Genomic DNA, 21,592 nt, shown 5'->3' on the forward strand with positions numbered 1-21,592 from the left:
TATTTTATATTTCCTTGTATATATTTTTATTTACTTATCTATATAAAGATATAATTACCACAGTAGCATAGAAGTTCCTTGAAGGGAAAGGTTGTTTCATTTTTCTTTTCACTTTTGCACCACTTTCTCATTCTTTTTGTAAATAGTATTTTTCCCAATTCCATGTAAAATGGTTTTCAACATTCATTTTAATAAGATTTTGAGTTTTAATTTTTTTCTGCCTCCCACCCTTCCATAGACCCTTCCCAAGCAAAAAATATGGAATGCTTCATGAATTTTCAGGTCATCTTTGTGAGGGACCATGTTCATTCTCTCTGTATTGTTCTAATTTTAGTATGCGTACTGCCAAAGCAAAGCAAGTATTCATTTTTTACATTATATCCATAATGTCCATCATAAGGTGTTAGAGTAGACAATAAATGTTTATTGAATTAAATTGAATTAAAGAAAAGATCCCCTTTGTTTTTTAACAGAAGCATGTACAATTGTACCAAGAATTAAGGTGATCTGACCAAAAATTGTATGAGTCCAGTTTAACATGTCTGATAGGATCCAGAGAAAGTAAGTTCAGTATATCATACTTATTACAAGTCTACTAGAATGTAAGAGCTTTGCAATTGGGGGGGAGCATTTTTCACAGTGCAAAACAGAAAATTTGTGAATGCTTAAGTTTTACACATTCATACATGAAAGCAATAATTTTTCTCCCCTCACTAGCAATTAATTACAATTCTTTAATTCTCATTGTGAATTGTTATGGGGATAACAATTATTCTTATTCAAATACTGACCCAACTGCAGTGAAGACAGAATGGCATTTGACAAATTCAAAGCCAAGTCGCATTGTCATTATACAAAGTAATTGAGTAAAAAATAGTTAATGCCAGAGTTAGATGAGATAATAGAACCTCCCATTCTGCCATTATAATTAGATTTGAACTCATTCACTTCTTGTCTCTCTACCCACAACATTTAGATTTCAAAGAGCATCTCACACTAAATAAATGATGAGAGGAAGTCAAATGAGAAATGTGAATTCTCAAGTTCCCATCCCTGGATATGATATGTCATCTTGCATTACAATGATAATTTATGAGTAAACATTAAATTAAATGCTTGGAAATGGAATAATGTTGGTCTATTAATTATTCAAAATATTTATCTGGTAAAATAGAGGCTCCTGAAATATTATATATTATTTAAAATAATTTCCTGTCAAGAAAATGTAAATTAACAACAACTGTAGTAAGCTGTACAAGAACAATAGGGAATGCCTTTTCTTTTTTCTTTTCTTTTTTCATTTAAAAGGCTGCAGTTTGCACAAAAATGTTCACTGACTCAAGCAACCTGAAAGATGTGACTGGTAAATAAATATGGACTTTCCAAATCCTGAATTTTCCAGTTAATCTAAATGGTCTCACATAAGTTAAAGTGGAAATATGTGGGATGGTGAAGGTGTCAGTCTCATAGACTTAAACCTAGGTAGAAATTCAATGATAATCAAGACCAGCCCCATCCTTTTAAAGATGAGGCAAAGGAGGCCAAAAGCACTCGCCCAATCCCATGCAAGCAGTAAAGTGACAAAGCTGGTATTATAAATCATGCCTTCTAATTTAATATTCAGTTTGATTTCCACTGAATCAGGCTTTCTTATAAACTGTCATGGGGGCTAATTAGAGAACCTTTTAAAAAATGGGATCAGAAAACTGACTTTTTTTAGTAGTTTCTTCTAGTGAAAAATTATGAAATAAAATATTTGTGGTGTTTTCTTTCATAAATTGCACATTAAAATATTTACAGCTATTATTAGATTTGAACCCAGAGACAACCCTATGAGATGTGATAGGGTCATGGATCTAGAACTAGAAGTGACTATAAAGGCCAGGGTCCAACCCCTTAATTTTACAGATGGGTAAACAGACCTAGGAAATGGAAGTGACTTTCCCAGCATCATTCAAGTCATAGGAATATACCTCTAGAGCTAGAAGTAACTTCATATGTCATTTAATAGAACTTGCCCCTCCTCATGTATATATTCTCATCTTTAAGAGTAAATCAGAGAAGGTTCATGCAGATGGAGTTACTTGCCCAAAAGAATATAGAAAATACACAAAACAAAAGTCTTAATTGGAAAATAAAAGTCAAATTCATTATTCCAGCCCAGGTTGGCAAAGAAAGCTAATTAAAGAGATCTACAGACACTGGAGACTGGGGTCTGCCCAGAATATGCCACAAGGAGCTTTCCAACATCCTGAGAGACTATAGAGTAGGGCAAGAAGTACTTCCAAATGCAGCAAAGAAAGAGCCAACATTGCAAGGGTATAGGAACAAATTACTACAGATAGCTCTATTTAATTCACTACAGTCTCAAGTCATAAGTCCACACTTTACCTTCAAGGTGGTGTTTCAGAGTGAGGAAAAGGCACTTAGACTATGTACTGAAAAACAAACAATTTTAGAAATAAGCAGCAGTTCAGGGGTTCTGAAATCATGTAGTTCAGGATCTCAGACTTCAGCACAGCCCAAAGTCTTCAGCAGAATAACCAGGGCAGAAATCTCAAGCCAAAACAACAATATTTGGGACTGTCACTGAACCAGGAGGGTTGACTCTATCATCAATGTACCAGAATTCCAACAGAGGCAAGCCCACAGGTTTGTTGTTCAGAAATTTACAGAGCTCAGAAAAAAGTGAGCAAAATTTTTATTTTACTATTAATGAGACAACACTGGGAGTGTGAAAGCTCACAGGTTCCCAGCCTGAGCTGATCCTGGGATCTAGGAATAGCTCCACACTCAGAAAGAAGCATCAAGATCAACCCAGACAATTTCTCTAGATAGACACAGAGTCCAGCACTAACAGAAAGTCTGAAGTCAGGACATAAACTGCAAGAATGGAAAAAAAATCACTAAAAAGCTATTATTTTGAGAGGGATGCTCAAGACTCAAATCCAGAAAAAAAAGAATGACTGCAACCCTCAAAGAAAAACACAGATTGGGCACAAATTTAACAAGACTTCCTAGAAGATATGAAGCAAAAGTAGTGTTTTATTTAAGAGTTATTTTTATATAAATGAAATTTTAACACTAGAATAAAGGAAATTGAAAATGAATGAGAGGTATTTTGGGGGGAGAGATTGGGAAGAAAAATAAAAACTTGGCACCAGGAGATATAAAACTGTACTGGAACAGCAAATGCCCTGAAAATTAGAGGTTCATAATTCCATGAGTCAATAAGAAATACTAAAATAAAGTTAAAAGCCTCCCCCACCAAAAATAAAAAAAAACAAGAAAATATGTGAGAGCATAGCATAAATTGACATACTTGGAAAATGGGCTAAAGATAGATAAGGTAAGAAAGAATCCTTGGACTAAGAGAGAGAGAGAGAGAGAGAGAGAAGTGAAAGGGAAAGAGAGAAGAAGAGAAGAGAAGAGAAGAGAGAAGAGAAGAGAAGAGAAGAGAAGAGAAGAGAAGAGAAGAGAAGAGAAGAGAAGAGAAGAGAAGAGAAGAGAAGAGAAGAGAAGAGCAAAACAGCAAAATTGAGGAAATCATAACATAAATATGCCTAGACAGTATAACCACAGGGGAAAATGAAAATAGAAATCCACCAAATACCTCTTAAAAGTCTAAGAAAATAATGGGGGTTTGGGTCTCCCAGAGGCCCCTGCTTGAGGGCCTAACCCAGGGAGCCTTGCTTGACCTTTCTTGGGGCCAGCTGAGAGTAAGGAATATTCCAAAGGAAATGTAGTTGGACCTTGGACTGTGAATAGAGACAATTAGGGATTAAAACCACGCCTACCTTAAAGCCTTCCCCTCAGAGGGTCTGTCCTCTGTACTCTGACATCAGCATGTACTGCTCCAGACCACCCTCAAGTCCATTAAACCAATGGATTTGAATGATGCTAGCCAATTAGCTTTGAGCAGTGTGGAAAGGCCACCTCTCCTCCTTACCACAGCAAGCATATGCTTGCAGACTTGCTTTCTCTTGGCCCTAACACTCGGAACATAGATAGGGCACCCCATAAATTTTTAATTGCCACAAAAGGAACTTCAAAATTAAAACTCTCCAAATTGTATAGCCAAAATCCAGATTTTCCAGGTCAAAGAAAAATGTTACTAATGACAAGGGGAAAAAAAATCAAATACCAAGGGAGCCATATTCAGGGTCATTGTAAGCAATGACAATTATGAAGACATGGAAAGCTAAGATTCTGATATTAGAGAAAGCATACAGGCTCATAACCAAGAGTAACTGAATGTATTCCTACAGGAGAAAAAAATAATTGAACATGTAATTAAATAGAGAACTTTTTTTTTTCCGGGCAATGAGGGTTAAGTGACTTTCCCAGGGTCACACAGCTAGTAAGTGTCAAGTGTCTGAGGCAGGATTTGAACTCAGGTCCTCCTGAATCCAGGGCCAGTGCTTTATCCACTGTGCCACCTAGTTGCCCAAATAGAGGACTTCTACGAATTCCTGATTAAATTACCAGAGATGCACAGACATTTTCAATTGTACATATACAAGTTAAGAAAAACATAAAAAGCTAAACTTAAGGGACCAAAAAACAATCAAATGTTTAGATCCTAATATGGGGAGGTGATCCATGTGTGCTAGGTCACAGAAAGAATTCCATTAGAAATACAACGTGGGAATGGTTCTGTTATGTTTTGATAATCATAAAAGTAAAATAGAAATAGAAGGAAAGAGGAATACATGGAAGAGGGGAGGTTAAGAAAATTTGTTTTACATAATTAGAATGTTCAAGTAGACAGCTCTCCAGACAAGAATTTGGGTGGGGGTAGTACTTGACACCTGGAAATTACTCTCAGACATATATTTCACTCAGAAGGAAAATAGGAGGGAAAGGGGGAAAGGGGAAGGGAGAAGAGGAATTAGAGGGATGGTATATTAAAGAAAGGTGGCATCCTAAGCAAAATAAACTATAACTAAGGATGTACAAAAATATTTATGTCATCTATTTTTTTGCAAAGGCAAAAAAAATGAAAACTAAGAAGATGCCCACCAATTTGGGAAGGGATGAACAAGTTATGGTAAGTAAATATGGATTTTATTATTGTGATGTAAGGAATGATAAAGAGAATAGTTTCCTAGAAGCACAGGAACACATAAACTGAAACAGAGTGAAAGGAGTAGAACCAGGTGAATAATTCATACAATAAAAACAATATTGCAAAGAAAAACAACTTTGAACAATTTAGGAATTCTGATAAAAACAATAACCAAATATGATTCCTATTCCATATTACTGTACCATTCTGTATGATTGCTCAAGTCACATTTTCTTTTTCTCTGACTATGAGCTAAGGTTAGAAGTTAGTTGTCCTGATAATCAGCATTCTTTTTTTTGCCTCAAGGAAATTCGTTATCATTGATGGATTCAGGGAGTCTGGTCTACCATCTCTAACATTGCAGGGGGACTCAATAAATGAACATTTCTTAAGCACAAGAATTCAGTTTTCCCTCTAAGTTAATTAAAAGAAAACTTATTATGACTCATAACTTCAGCTCTTGGAAAATTCTATAGCATCATTTTGCTAACTTCGAAGGTTGACAAGCTGACCTGATACATTTCCACAAGATATACCGTCTATCCTTGTCTGTCTTGTGCAATTAATGACCATCTTATCTCCCTTCTAGAAGCTAGGAAGTCTTCTATCCTTGGTCCACTATCAATAGCCTCCGAGTGCAAATGGACCTCACAAATCAATCAATCATCCCTCTAAGAAATAGAGGGCTCATTGTTAGTCATCACATCAGTGCTGGACTATACTTATTGATATCACCAATCATGTTGTGCTCATCCCCATGATGATGTGTCCCCCTCAATCAATCACATGGTCTTCTACATCTTTCCAATTCTGTCCTCTCTGAAACTATACTAAGGTTAGTGAGGCCTAACTTGGAGTCTGGTTTTTGGTAGAGGCCATTGAACTAATTTACTGGTTCCTGCTAGCTAAATTAATAAATTGTTCACGTTTAAACCATTTTCTCTCTATCTTAATTTTAAATGTAACAATGAGATTGATATTTTATTCTCAAATTGGTTGGGAGAGAGGCAGGGCAGTAAGGCCAGTTTTTGTTGATTCGAAAATATCTACCTTTTTTAAAGGAAAAGAAAGAGAAGCTGGACTAAGGTTAGGATTAATCAGCTATGTAAAAGACACATAAGGAATTCTCATAGAGAAGGATAATAGAAGGAAAGGAAAACATTCATTTGGTCAGAATTCATGGCTGTTTCCAAACTAAAGTGCATCCATTCCAGCCATCTCCTAAACCCTGTCCCACAATATCCACGTGTTCATGACTCCAGAGTCCCTAGCATATAATTGTTGAGCTGTCCTGTAGGTTAATTGCTGGCAATTTCCAATCCATGCCTCTATCTACCTGTGTAACAACTCAATCACCCATTCAATTATTGCTTGCAAAGATGAACTCATTGTAAACTCCCAAATATCTAACTTCATTAAAACGTCCATTTTCAGATGTTACATCATTTCTCTAATGCATAAAGCTTTGTTCACAATTTGGGAATGTCACCCATTTATTTTGTTTCTTTTTATTTTGTATGTTCTTTGTCTAGAAGAATTTTAATGGTTTTTCCCCTGCACTGTGTTCTTAATACTAAAACATACCTACTTTTACAAGTCATAGTGATTTTGTAAACATTCCTCTTGGAAATAATTGTGATTTTTGTGGGATACATATATACATACATACCACATACACAAACATATATACATATACATACACACACACACACACACACATATATATATATATATATATATATATATATATATATATATATATATATATATCATTATTTCTTTGACCTTTACTATCATAGGCAATGTACTGTAATGACTAGAAGGCTAGACAAAGTCAGGAAGACTCAAGTTCAAACTGAGCCTCTGATACACACAAGCTATGTGATTTGGGAAATTGCAACCTATCAGATTGATGGCCCTTAGGTAATGTCTAAGATAAAAAATGGAAGAGTGTGGGGGCGGCTTGGTGGCACAGTGAATAAAAAGCACTGGACCTGGCTTCAGGAAGACCTGAGTTCAAATCAGACCTCACACACTTGGCACTTACTAGCTGTGTGACTCTGGGCAAGTCACTTATCCCTCATTGCCCCACACCACCCCCCAAAAATGGAAGAGTGGAAGAGTGGGTGCTGATCCTCTTTTTTTTGAAGGGCAATGAGGGTTAAGTGACTTGCCCAGGGTCACACAGCTAGTAATTGTCAAGTGTTCAAGACTGGATTTGAACTCAGGTCCTCCTGAAGCCAAGGCCAGTGCTTTATCCACTGTGCCACCTAGCTTCCCCTGATGATCTTCTTTGATAGGAAGTTTCCTCATTGGGATTAGTACAAATAAAATCACCAGTTAAATCAAGTACCATTAAACCACTGAGCAAATTAGACAGTTGTCTCTGTGATGATATTGGTGAGTTACCATCCTACCTCTCTTCTCTATACCTCCATAAAAATTGTTAGAACAAGAGGGGACCTTAGAGAGATTATTTAGTCCAGCTTCTTCATTTCATAGATAAAACCCAGAGAAATTAAATAAGTGGCCTGAAGCCATGGAAATGTAAGCTGAAAAGGACATTGAGAATGATTATCATCCCTCATTTCAGAAGAGAAGATATTAAATCTGAAAGATGCTGTGATTTGTCCAAGATCAAGGAAGTAGCAAGTAGCAGAGTTCAGATTCAAACCCAGGATCTCTGACTCCAATGTTACTACCACTTCTACTACACTATAATACTTGTAGACTTCTACTTAGGGTTTAACTTGCCTAAATTTTTCCCGGCTAGCTAGTGGTAGCATCCAGATTCTTCCATATTTCTCCTGATTCCTAGTTAATGTCCTTTTCATCTGAATTTTACTATTGCCCTATTCATAAATCCCCAAATTCATTAAGTCTTACATCTTAGGCACAAATATGCAAACATTACTGAGGGATGGAAATTGGTTAATAATAGCTGTAAAGGAGAAAGGCAAATGACCCAGGATTTGGTTAATGATTGGAGTGAAGGTGGGATTGCACTGTTGCATTGATGAAAAGGCCAAAACCAGAACAAAAACAAAAAGAAACAAAAAGAAAAATGCTATTGACTGAAAACTAAAGACTTTTGAAGAAAAGGATTTAGATCAATTGGATCTCAATATAGACTCAAGGTTTTATTTAACTTTTTTTGATTTCTAAAATTTTATAGTCATGCTGTCTAGAGTCTCAAAATTCATTTTCCTCTACATTTGTCCATGAATATCTCTCTGGAATTGTGTGGTATGGGCTGACATTGTCCATTGCCCCTGTTTAGGCTCCCTGATCAGAAGACTGATCACTTAGTAATTAGTTGAATCATTAGGATGTTTTCCCCTACTCATGTGAATTGGGATATTTACTGACATGGGTATTCCCTCCTGTAACGATTGGAATGACGCCACCTGCTGGAGACTTACTGTAGAAGAGTTTCACCCATGAAGCGAAGGTCTTTGAGGGCAAGACCAGGAGTCTTTTCTTTGGCGTTACTTCCTGACGCGGGCTAGTGGGAGGAGGAAGGAAGAGACTGGCGCTGAGTCTCGGGCTCTCTTTCCTCTGGACTCTGGTGGAGAAGGGAGCTAGAAATGCGCTCTCCCTTTAATAGATAGGAATCTAGACCTTTCTCTCTCTCTTTACCAAATTCTTATTCTCCTTAATAAATGCTTAAAAGTCTAACTCTTGCTAAAGCTTATAATTTATTGGCGACCACTCATTAAATATTTTAGACAGACTAGCTAGAATTTTAGCCCTTAACAGATGGCTGACCACGAAGAGGAAAGCTAAACCTCAGTCTTCTGATCTTCTGGTTGGGTAAGAAATTTCCCCTCCCTCTCCCTTTAACTGCTAAGTACTGGCGTACTGGCTGTGTTTTCCTTTAAATTTTTTTCGAATGGACCTTTTAAACTCCCTAATTACCCTATTTTTGATTTTAGTCTGTTTAACCAGACAAATGGGAGATAAGATCATGTTAATGCTTTGTTTTTGTGGATTTTCTATTTTTCTTTTTCTTTTTGTTAAAAGAGCCAGCAACTTACTCACACAAGGAAATATCTCCCCCTCTCCCAACCATGCTTTTTCAGAGAAACCTGAAGAGATTCCTGCAGCTTTTCCCAGTTCTAACACTAATTGTTGCTCTAATTTTGCATGCCTGGAGGCAATGACCCACCCTCTAGAAGCTTTTAATCCCCTAGCACCTGGAGGCCAAGTGGGGGAAGAGGAATCCAGGCCTGAGTTCAAAATTAAGTCTGATTCTAATTGCTCTGGTCCCTCCCCTCCTCTCCAAACCCCACCCTCTACTCCTCCCATGGCCAAGCCCATTGCTTCCCTGGCCCGGGAAGTCCAAAGATCTAATGTGCATGCTCAACTTTCTCTAACTGCATTTGCAGCTTCAGGCTCACCCCTTCCCCAGCCTGGCTGTGCTTCTGAGACAACTTTAGAAAACCCTTTAAATTCCAGATATGCTCGTTTTGTTCATAATTTTGCTAACCTGCTTTTGTCTTTAATTAGTAATCTTATAAAGCATTTGTATGGTGAAAAGGCTGACAGACAATATAGAGGGGTTAAAGAAGAAAAACTTAAGCCAAATAAGAATGACAATCATCAACATAGTTCAAGACTCCGCTTCTTTTGCCATGGAAGGGTATATATTTTACAGAAATGTAGAAGTAAGCAGCAAGGTATTGATATGAGTATTGGGGATTTTAGATATCGGAATCAAAAGTGTTCTAAATTCACTCAGATTATTAATAGTATCAGTTCAGAGGTTACATAGGATTTCTATGCTATTACATATACATTTTGAAATTAATGGTATGGGTTTATTTTCATAGAGATTTTCATGCTTTTGAGATTGTGTCTTATACCTAGTTTCTAAAACAAGGAGAATATTTGTAAAAGCTTTTTATAGTCATGTGATCAAGTTTATATTTTATAATACTCTTTTTGATATTAAGTTCATATTCATTTAGATTTCCTTAGTTTGAATTTCATTGTCTTTTATTGTTCCACGTGTATCTTCTTCTATTCATTCATCTATCTAATTTTGAAACATGGTTTTGATTTCATAATACAATGTTAATTCTAGGAGTATTGTGCTCCCATATTCTGAGTTATTTGTTTTTGTTATTTTTTCTCAACTGATTATTTGATCAAACTCTTTAAAGCATTTCCCTAGCAAATTGTTTGCCATGGCAAGTGTAAATTGATTCTAGAAGTATTATTTTTGATAAGCATATTCCAAAAAAAAAAAAAAAGAGGGGAACATTTGTAAAAGTTGTCTTTGAGATTGTGTTGTGCTTTAACTTGTATTTAAATATGTTCAGATTTTTCAAAAAAGTAATTGTATGCTAAGTAAAAAAAAAGGTATTATTTGAAATTGTTGCATAATTATATATTATATTCTGAGTCAAGATGTATTCACATTTTTTGCAATCATTTATTATCCTCAATTTTTAAATCCATATGAGACTTGGATTATGGGAACTTATCATTTAAGACATTAATTGCCTTTATTCTGAGTTATCAGATGCCAGTTGGCCAAGGTGCCATCCAATCACAAGAGGAATACATGCAAGAGCAGACACTGAACTGTCATATGAGGGGAGACATGCATGAAGTCAAGGTATGGCTGAGAGAACGGCTTTTGACAAATGTTGAGGTTGGATTCTCTTGGTTTAATATTTTATTTTATTTTTCCCCACAATATTGTACAGATGGCTGGAAGTATTCATCCCACCCATCTCACTCCTACACCTGGCTTCTATGCTCCCTCCTATATGCCTGATGCCATGGACATCTCAATCCCATGCATCTGATTAAGTCTGACTCAGTTTCTTCCAATATGTTCGGTGGCATGGACATATATTCCATCCACCTATTTTAAGCCCTTTTGTGAATGATGGCACAAGCAGTATACCTTCAAAAACTGTATAGTAGCCTGGCATACTGTATGGGCAGTACATATTGCTCAAGTGTGGGAATGCTCATATCCCATCATTTCTCTGTTCTTTTATGGTAACCCCCATAATTATCTCAGGTGTCATGATAAATACAGTGTTGAATTTGGCCTTGACACCTGTTACCAATTATATGATTTTTTAATTTCTCATAATGGCATGAGGATAATTAGGCAGATGATGCAAAAAGTGATGAAACAAAGATAAAAAATTATTTTTAATAATTAATATCGCAGCAATTGTCTTCTCAATTACCCTCCATAAGGGGGGGACTATAGTAATACTATAATTTTAAAGAATGTTTCAATTTTTGTTTTATTATATGTTTCATGTGTAACAACTAAGATTCTGAATTCCCTTAGACATGTTTTTGAGAACTTTCATTGTTTGATTTGATTATTGATAAAGCTATTTTAAAGTTGTGTTAAGCTCAATTTTGTAGGAAATTTTCCTGGCTGATTACCAGCATCCACACATCAACCCCTGAAAAGACTTCCATTCCACGATTACACCTAGAGGACATCTGAGAAAAGACTTTCAGAGACTTTAAATGAACAGTTTTGATTTGTTCTTTTTGTTGGTTTTTTTCTCTTTCTGTTATAATATACACCATCTGTAACATGTATTCTCTGCAGAGGCCCTCCCTTTGCAAGACTAATGTCAAAGCGTCGGTTCATGAGGACAAAAAAAAAAAATCGCCCCTCTGGACAAAACTTTCCTCTCTTCCTTTTCTATATTGTTGTTCACATATAATTAGTTAGCAATAGTTATTATATTCTTTTTACTGTTCCGTCAAGGAAACATTTTGTTTCTTGAGGAACAACAGGGGGAACTGTAACGATTGGAATGACGCCACCTGCTGGAGACTTACTGTAGAAGAGTTTCACCCATGAAGCGAAGGTCTTTGAGGGCAAGACCAGGAGTCTTTTCTTTGGCGTCACTTCCTGACGCGGGCTAGTGGGAGGAGGAAGGAAGAGACTGGCGCTGAGTCTCGGGCTCTCTTTCCTCTGGACTCTGGTGGAGAAGGGAGCTAGAAATGCGCTCTCCCTTTAATAGATAGGAATCTAGACCTTTCTCTCTCTCTTTACCAAATTCTTATTCTCCTTAATAAATGCTTAAAAGTCTAACTCTTGCTAAAGCTTATAATTTATTGGCGACCACTCATTAAATATTTTAGACAGACTAGCTAGAATTTTAGCCCTTAACACTCCAAAATGGCAGTTCAAAACCCATCTATGCCCTCTGTATCCTATTCTTATATTTTCCATGTCCTCCCACAAGTTTATCTCAAGAAGTCCATTCAGTGTGGATTTAATTGTTCTTTTTACCCCCTAATTTTACTTCTGCCCTATGGAATCAAGTAGAACAAGTCCTACCTCAAATACTTAGACAATCGTCATTGTCTAATTTAATTATCCATTTCTATAGGATAAAAATTCCTAATCTTGTGGATAGAGCACTGGCCCTGGAGTCAGGAGTACCTGGGTTCAAATCTGGCCCCAGACACTTAACACTTACTAGCTGTGTGACCCTGGGCAAGTCACTTAACCCCAACTGCCTCACTAAAAAAAAAATTAAAATTAAAAAAAAGAGAAAAATTCCTAATCTTAATGTGACTGAAACACCATGGCTATCTTATTTCTCTTCTTCAAGATATTTTCCATCTTATCAATGCCCTTCCTAAAATATGAACCCTCCCACAGCTTAATATACTAGTTGATTTGCAATATGACTGCACTAGAATGCAGACATCATATAAATTTTTTTGCTTCACATTTATCTTTATTAAATGTCACCATTTTGATTTCAGCCCAATGGTCTAGTCTGCTGAGCCCCTTTTTTGGATTCCAGGTTATAGCATCCAACATGTTATCTATCCTTCCTCCCTCCTACTTTTAAGCCATCTGCAAATTTCAAGATAATGTCAAGGCAGCCAGGTGGTGAAATGGATTGAATTATATAAGTGAAGTCAAGAAGACCTGAGTTCAAGTCCTGCCTTAGACACTTACCACCTGTATGACCCTGAGCAAGACCCTTAATCTCCATTTGCCTCAATTTCCTCACTTATAAATTGAGGATAATATGCATCAAAAGAGCAGGGTTAGTGTAAGAACCAAATGAGATAATATTTGCAAAGTGCTTTATAAACTTTAAAGCAATATATAAATGTTAACTATTACTAATGATGAAGATGATGAATGATGATGATGATTTAATTCTCCAAAGTGATTTAATTTTGTGTTCTACAGTAAAATTAATGAAGGTTACTAATGTGTGCCTAATTTGATGTTGTAAATGACTTATAACCTTTATCTTTTAGAGAACTGGCCTAGGATTTGTTAATTCTCTTTGTTTATATCATCATGTTATTTATAAAAAGCAGGCCACCAGGAGCTTTGCAAGGCAGAAGGAGAGAGGTAGAAGTGGTTTGAGAATGAGAACAGCCCTGCAGGGCTTGAAGTCCATCTCCTGAGGTTTTAAAGAGGCTGTGATCTGTGTTGGTGAAAGAAAGCTGATGGAGACATGAAACCATGTGTCTGTGGAAGCTAAAGTAACACAGTCAACAGATATCTACAACTGTTCCTAATCCAGATGGTCCCATGGCCTATGACAGTGTGTTTCTCCCTGTACTGAATAATTCTCTGTCTTCCACATACCAGCCAGGTCTATCCAGGCCAAGTGGACTGAAAGCTATAACAGCTGCTCCTGAAAGAAGTGTGAGAGGAAAAAAATAATTTCCTATCCCTGTCTCTGTTGTGTTCTTTCTTTTCTGCAAATCTGCTCTTTGCACTGTGCCAAATACCATCTGCCTCCTTGCCCAAGCAGTGACAATTTCCAACATTAGCAAGTGCCTTACTCACTTCTTGGTGGAAATTTGTGAAAGCAAAATCTCAGTAAGAAAGAAAAGAAGCCACAACATACAAACTACCATTCCAGTCTAACTAGAGCTACTTGGTGAGTGAGAAATATGCCTTGCAGGTTGATTTGGGGACCATTGCCTGCTCCTGAGAGTACAATTTATGTCTTCAAATTAAATTACTCTTAACCGCATATTTTAGTGGAATTGGGAGGAGTTGGAAAGGGACAAAGCATAAAGGAAGCTTCTAAAACATGAAGTCTTCTTTGAATTTCATGTTTTTAATTACTTCCTTAAATGTTCAAACGAACATATTCTTCAACAGGATTTCTCTTCATGTGAGAATGTTTCAGGCAGCATGTTAATCTCTTCAACATATTTGGATAAGCTCAGATGTTAAGATGCTACTTCTGTAGAGATACTGTTTGATGTATTTCCATTCCAACTTCATATTTGTTTATGTAAACCTTGACTTCAAATGCCCTGTAGTGAACACCCAAGTCAAAATCCATTTTGAAATGCTTAATTCATGCTGTGCTATAATTAATGTTGATTACTGATATATTTTTACCCACATATCTTTTCTTATTACTGACTTTCTTTTGCCTTCCATCTAATATTCTTCGAAAGTAAAGTAGGCCTCATATTTTTCTTCAAACTCTTACATGTTTATTTATTATTTCCCAATAGTTGTCTCCTAACTGCTTCTTTACTTGTTCTCACAAGTTCTATTCCTCTATTTCAGAAATTTTATTCCAAATAATGAATTCCTTTGTTAATATTCTAGGTCAGTTATTCTTAAACTAAGATCCACAGTCTGCCTAGAAGTTTGGTTCAAGATTTTAGGGGTTCCGTGAATAGAGATAGGTAAAAATACATAATTAAGTTCACTATTATCTAGCTGAAATGTATAATTTCTTTCAGTTATAAATGTATTCCAAAAACATTGTGTTGAAAAAGAGCACATAGATTTCATCAGATGGCCAAAGGTGGTCCATGGCATAAGAAAGGTTAGGTACTCCATTCTCTAGGGAATGTGTCCGTTAAGGAATACTACAGAATCTTATCCATAATGTTTCTTTAGGGTTAGCTACTCCTGAGATCATTTCTAGCTATTAGTGTAATGTCATCATATATCTAAAATTGAAAGGGACCTCATATATCATCTACTCAATGCCATACACACACACACCCTCATTTTAATAGAAAGTTCAGTGGTGCTCACCCAGGGTCACACAGATAGTAGTCTCAGAGGTGTTGGCTTCTATGTTAAAATGTCCTAGATTGCTTTGACTTTGGAAATGACAAAACTCAGAATTACAACTCAAAGTTTCAGGGAAAAGGAGAAAGAAATGGCAATGTGGCATGTATATTGCACAGTCACACCCATTCCCTGCAGGGTATTGGCATTAGCTATAGAATAGAAAGATGTACTTCATGGGAGTTTGCCTTTCGTGCATTTGGCAAGCCTACCTTTACAGTACTTGCAGTGCAGGGAAAAAGAGCCAAATACATTAGCCAGATTAGTGTCCTGAAATCAATTAACAAATAAGGGTTCATCAAGTGCCAACATGCAGGGATATTGTGAGGATGAAATGAGATAATATATGTAAAGTGCTTTATAAACCTTAGGGTTTACACATTTCTATGTGCATGGTTTTATACATCTGTATATTGTATCATACATGTGTTAAATATATGAATATATATTATAAAAATGCAAGCATGTATGTGAGTATGGTATAGTAGACAGATATTCAACCTTGTGGTTAGAAAGACTACAAGTTCAAGTCCAGCCTTTGTTACATCATGGATGTGTGATGTTGGGGTGATCATTTCACTTACAAGTACTCCAAAAACAGTCTATTAAAAAAAAGATTCAGAGAATGTACTGATTTGCACTGGAAAAGAATAAAAAGATCATAGGTACTCTCCAGACAATGAAATCATAGCTTCACTTTAAAATTTATATTTAATTTCTCTACACAAATATACAATCACACATACATGTAGACATCTATAATCAAACAAAATTTAGACTCATATAAAACATTACAAAGCATTTTAATGTAACAATAATATAGGAAGGAAGTTAGGAAGAGAGAGATTTGAAACTGTGGATAGAATTTTGAAAACTGTGAATTTTGAAATTTTGAAACTGTGGATAGATTTTGTCTGAAAAGAATAAATAAAATAATTGGGCCTTGAGTCAACCACGTTCTGAATTTTACTGCTGCCTTTAATGTTTTCAATTTTTGTTACCATAAGCCAATAACTTTGTCTTTCTCAATACTTTTCCTCTTATATAAAATGAGAAGAGTAATACCTATCATTCCTACCTCACAACATTGTTATCAGGTTCAAATGAGATAAGGAATACTGGACCTAAGTCAGTATTATCTCTTCCTTTGTGTGCCTCTGTGTGTGTGTGTGTGTGTGTGTGTGTGTGAATCACTAAGTATTTAAAGAACCATGTGTTAAACCATAAGACACCTAACTTCACAAAATCACCAATGGCTATCATTGTCCACTTCTTGTAATAATTTCACTTATTATGCCATGAAAAAGTTAATGTGTATTTCAGTATACTAGTAATAGAATTTGTCTTTATATCATCAAATGACCTTAACCAAAATGAGCTATGAAAGGGAAAAGGAGGCTAAGGTCTTCTCTTTCAACTCTGTAATTCTGTGATGCTTGGCACTGGATTTTGGGCCAGATAATGTGGATAGAAATTCTGGCTCTGCCATTTATAGTAACATCTGTATAGCTTTAGGGAAATTACTTTTCCTTTCTGGACCTCAGTTTTCCTGTTTGTTAATGAGGTGATTAGATTCAATGATCCTCCAAGGTCCCTTCTAGCTATAACATCTCTCTGGGCCTCATTTACCCACCCCCTGCCAAATGAGTGTGAGTGACTCTGGTATTTAAGCCCTCCAAGCTCTTACTTTCCATCATTCTATGATCTAAAAACTTCTCTTTGCATCTTAGTTCTTTCCTCTACAAAATGAAGAGCTCTATGGTCCCATCCAGATTAAAATCTATGATCTATATTACCCTGCAATCATTTAGATCCCTCCAGATCTAAAACTCAATGATGCTATATTCCATTTAATCAGACACTCGAGTAATATAGTGGAGAAAATCAGTTCAATAAATCATTAAATTTGGCTAAATAACCAAAATACTCAAATCATAACTTGATGACATTATAGTCCAGTCAGTCCATTGTTAATGTCTGTAGTTTATTACGAATGATGACTTGGAGACAAGAAGTGACCCAAAGGAAGTACATGATGGGAAAAAAAAGAAGAGGCCTGATCATGTATCAAGACTGATAAGAATATACCAGTAAAAGATACACAGCCTGAGTGATCTATTAGTACCCACAGAACAACAAGAGCCCTAAGGAGAGGCCTCTAATGTATTCAGTGCACCTTTGAAGGACTAATGGGGAACATGGTTAAGAGCGGCCCAGGAAAAGAAGACAGGAATGGACTGTAACCTCTAATGATAAAGGTTGTACCACTATCAAGGATCTCAAGCAGCTATTAAAGTTTTGAAGTGATACAGAGGCAACAATATATAATTCATCAAGCATTGATCTTAGAATAATGAAATGTTGGGTTCTAATCCAACATTAGGCACATACTTACTAGCTTTGTGACCCTGGTAAATTCATTAAGTTTACTGAGACTGAGTTTCTCCACCTGTAAAATGGGGGTTCAAATAGTACCTATCCCACAGGGTTATTGTGAGGATCAAATGAAATAATATATGTAAAATATGTTACAAACCTTAATGTGTTATAACAGCGTGAGCTACTATTATTATCTTTAATCTTCTTTTAAAGACAACACATTCATTTTATTTTATTTTATTTTTTTTTTGAGGGGCAATGGGGGTTAAGTGACTTGCCCAGGGTCACACAGCTAGTAAGTGTCAAGTGTCTGAGGTCGGATTTGAACTCAGGTACTCCTGAATCCAGGGCCAGTGCTTTATCCACTGCACCACCTAGCTGCCCCTACACATTCATTTTAAATGCTCACAATTCTCTATTAGAGTATGTAGTCAATCCTACATTTATTTCTTGATTCAAACCATTGTTTCTTTGGTGTTGAATTTCATGGTAGGCATGAGCTCAGAAATGAATAACCATAAAAATCTCTTATGGTACCACAGGAAGAATTAGCAGCCTATTTTAAAAATAATTATTTCAGAATGTCCTCATTTCACCTATACAGGGAAACATTTTTGCATTCATTGTAAATACTGTTTACGATTCTCCCATTTCACACAATTACAGAATTTCAGAATTAGAAAGAACCTCAGAGGCAAGTTAGTTCAAATCACAGTTGAAAGGGCTTCCCCCTTCCTCTTGATTCTGATATGAAAAAATATGGAAAGAGATTACCCTCCTAGGTAGTCTAAAAGAGAGTGGTGTTGTAACAGTAAGGTGGACCCAATCAAGAAAAACTAAACAAAACTAAACATAAATAAATAAATAAACCCTTATCCTAATTCAGAGGAATGTCCAATTAACTTGAGTGAATGGGATAAAAGGTCAATTTTCCCCTTGGGAAGAATTGGGCCATAACATGCCCCTGGGCTTGAAAGGAATGCTAGTCTTCAATCACCTAAAGGACAATCAGAAGGAAGAGGGATTAAAAAACAAAACCAAAACAACCTGCTCCTTGATTCCAGAGAACAGAACTAAGAGATAAGGTTGGAAGTTGTAAAGAAGCTTTAGACTTGGTGTAGTTTTATTTATTCAAGGTGAGAGTTGTAGGGTGGTTCTAACAATTTCAGATGTCCAAAAGAGAGACTGATTCTTTTGGGATGTATAGGGTCTGTAAGCAGAAGCTGTGTGACAAGAACTCAAGATTGCTAGAGAAGGAAATTTCATTCAGTTATAGGGTGGACAGAGTTCTGAGGTTCTTTTCAATGCAGAGAATCTGTAACTTGAGATACTTTGCCAGAGCAGCAATGATTAGTCCCACATGGGAACTCTGGTTCCATATTGACTGAGTGGTTTTAAACAGTCCTTTTATTGCCTAAAGCAAACTGGAATTCGTCCATAGCCCTTTTATAGTCATAAGATTCATGTTCCCAAAAGTGAAGCAAAGGCTCTCAATCTAACTTGAGAGTGGCTATAATAGGTTGAGTATTATACCACCCCAGGCCTGCTTTTTTGCCACAGGTCAGTCAATTAGAATTTATTAAGCACCTATTATCTAACAGATACTGTGCTAAGCATTAGTCATTTCATTTCCTGATGGATCAGGTTCTTAAAAAAATGATTCCCCCATCATTAGCACATCACAGAATCTCACTTAAGAAAGACATTTTAGGATCAACTAATCCACACTAGACCTGAACAAAAATCCCCATTATAATGGAACTAAAAAGACATCAGACATAGTTGGGGAACCAACTACATTGTGATTGTGAAGCAGTCTGATCCACTTTTTGGACATTTTGGGAATGTAATAAAGAGTTCTAACTCTCAAAGCTTGGTTAAAACCTACCGGAGATGTTGACTACATCTGTGACCTTGTATATGTTATTTAACCTCCAGTGTCATCAGTTACCATTTCTGTAAGATGAAGGGATCAGATTAGATGGTCCTTCCAGCTTTCAATCTGTGATCCTTTGGCCATAGCTAGTAATGTGTTGTTGATTTTTTTTTCCTTGTAAACCTATTTGTCTCTTTAAAACTTATACATGGACATGTCATAAATACAGGGTGGACCAAAAATCAAGTATGAAGGGGTTTCAATATTTAATAATTCCTTTATTTTTGTTTTTAATTTATAGTACCATAGTATCATACACAGTATATGTATATGAAATAAAGAAAACATATATGATATGGTATGATGTGATGTGATACACTGCATTGTAATATGATACAGTACAATGTAGTAATATATAATAATATGATATAAAGAAAATATAATATATATGAAATGAATAAAATAATTTTCAAAAACTTATTCAAATATCAGACCCCTTCTCAATTTTTGGCCCAACCTGCACATATATGCCATTAGGATTGTCTCCGTTCTAAATACCTCTTCAAACACAAAGACTGTGAGTTGTTGTTGTTTTTTATTTTGCTATTTTCCTTAAGGGTTTTTTTTTATTAGTGGGTGGAAAATATTGATATTGAGACTAGAAAAGTGCTAACAGTAAATTCTTGCTCAGAGTAACCTCTACTCCCTTGACTCTTGCCCTTTGACCTGCAGGTCCTACAAGTTTTTAACATCTTTATACTTGAAGTCTCTCAAACAAACAGCATATATAAAAGGTCAGGATCACTAGTCTTTTCAATTCTAATTGAACTATGAGTGAAAAGAGTCACCATAGTCTTTAGGATACCATGCAAAACAGAGAGAAATTAATCTGCTTTAGATTCACATTCATTGAAAAGCCACATTGATTTCTGATGTTGAAGCATGTGATGATGTCAAACATTTTGATGAGGAGGACTTTCTCTTCCAGGTCTTTGTTGGCTATGACTGCTAAGCAGTAAAGACTATAGAACTTACAGAAATAGTTGTCCAATCATATCCTCTCAATTGTTGTTTTTCTGGACTATGGTTTAGATGGGGAAGGGACTAGCTCAGAGCAAACCTGGTCAACTGGAGTGATATTGTGATCACCAGATCACCTTTCTGTAGGCCTTGGGTATACTATTAATCCCATAGACCTTGGATGAAGGCCCCTAAGTAATCTTAATGGTTGTCTCAAGAGAGATAGTAGATGTGGTTTGATCCATTTCCCACATTCTATATCCTGTTGCTCCTTCAGGACACTGATAGCTTCAATCAGACTGCCTTCCTCAATGGTGGTAGTTAGCAACCACTAGCAGTGGTTGAGATGGTAGGACCCTTATCCAAAGAGGTTGTTCTCTCAATGATAGCTCTTTTTAGAAGACTAGAAAGTGTTTGGAGGAACATGACTCTAGAGCTCCTATTGAATATTATCAAAGCAATCAAATAGGTGCTCATCTAAGTGGCATTTGAGTAGCTGAATGGTACAGTATAGTCAGGAAACTCATTTTCATGAGTTCAAATCTGGTCTTGGACATTCATTAGCTCTGAAACTCTGGGCAAGTCTCTTAGCCCTGTTCCCATCTGTAAAATGATCTGGAGAAAGAAATGGCAAACCACTCTAGTATCATTGAGAAGAGAACCCCAAATAAGCTCATAAAGGGTCAGACATAACTGAACAACAATAGAATGCAATCAATCATGACAAAAAATACATTGAGTGTCTGAAAATACATAGCTAATTCTACATCTCTAGTCCATGATTTCTCTTCCAAAGTGTATTATTATTTGTGTCTTCTTAAATCATGATTGGTCACTGCATTGCTCAGCATTCAGCTACTACATTCAAAATGGTTTTGCAGAATTATGGTTCTCATATAAATTTCTCTCCTGATTCTACTCATTTCACTAAATACTATTTTATAAAATTCTTTCTAAGTGTCTCTATAACCAGCATCTTCATCATGTCATATTACACAATAATATTTTTCAATTATAATGTTACAAATATTCATCCATTCTTCAAATAATGAACACCTGTTCATTTCCAATATTTTGTTACAGCAACAAAAAAGTGCTATAAATGCCTTTTGACATATTTGTATTTACCCTCTGCCTTTGACTTTTGGGGTTATATAACCAGAACTAGCATCAC

General features: G+C 36.0%; 1 non-coding gene across 1 annotated transcript; it reads right to left on the reverse strand.

Annotated features, from left to right (window-relative positions):
• Positions 1 to 252: 252 nt before the first annotated feature.
• On the reverse strand, positions 253 to 354 carry LOC122733116. Its single transcript, XR_006353716.1, has one exon. It is a non-coding gene; the product is annotated as a U6 spliceosomal RNA (small nuclear RNA).
• Positions 355 to 21,592: the final 21,238 nt, after the last annotated feature.

Source organism: Dromiciops gliroides, chromosome 6 (genome assembly GCF_019393635.1).
Source record: "Dromiciops gliroides isolate mDroGli1 chromosome 6, mDroGli1.pri, whole genome shotgun sequence".
NCBI lineage: Eukaryota > Metazoa > Chordata > Mammalia > Microbiotheria > Microbiotheriidae > Dromiciops > Dromiciops gliroides.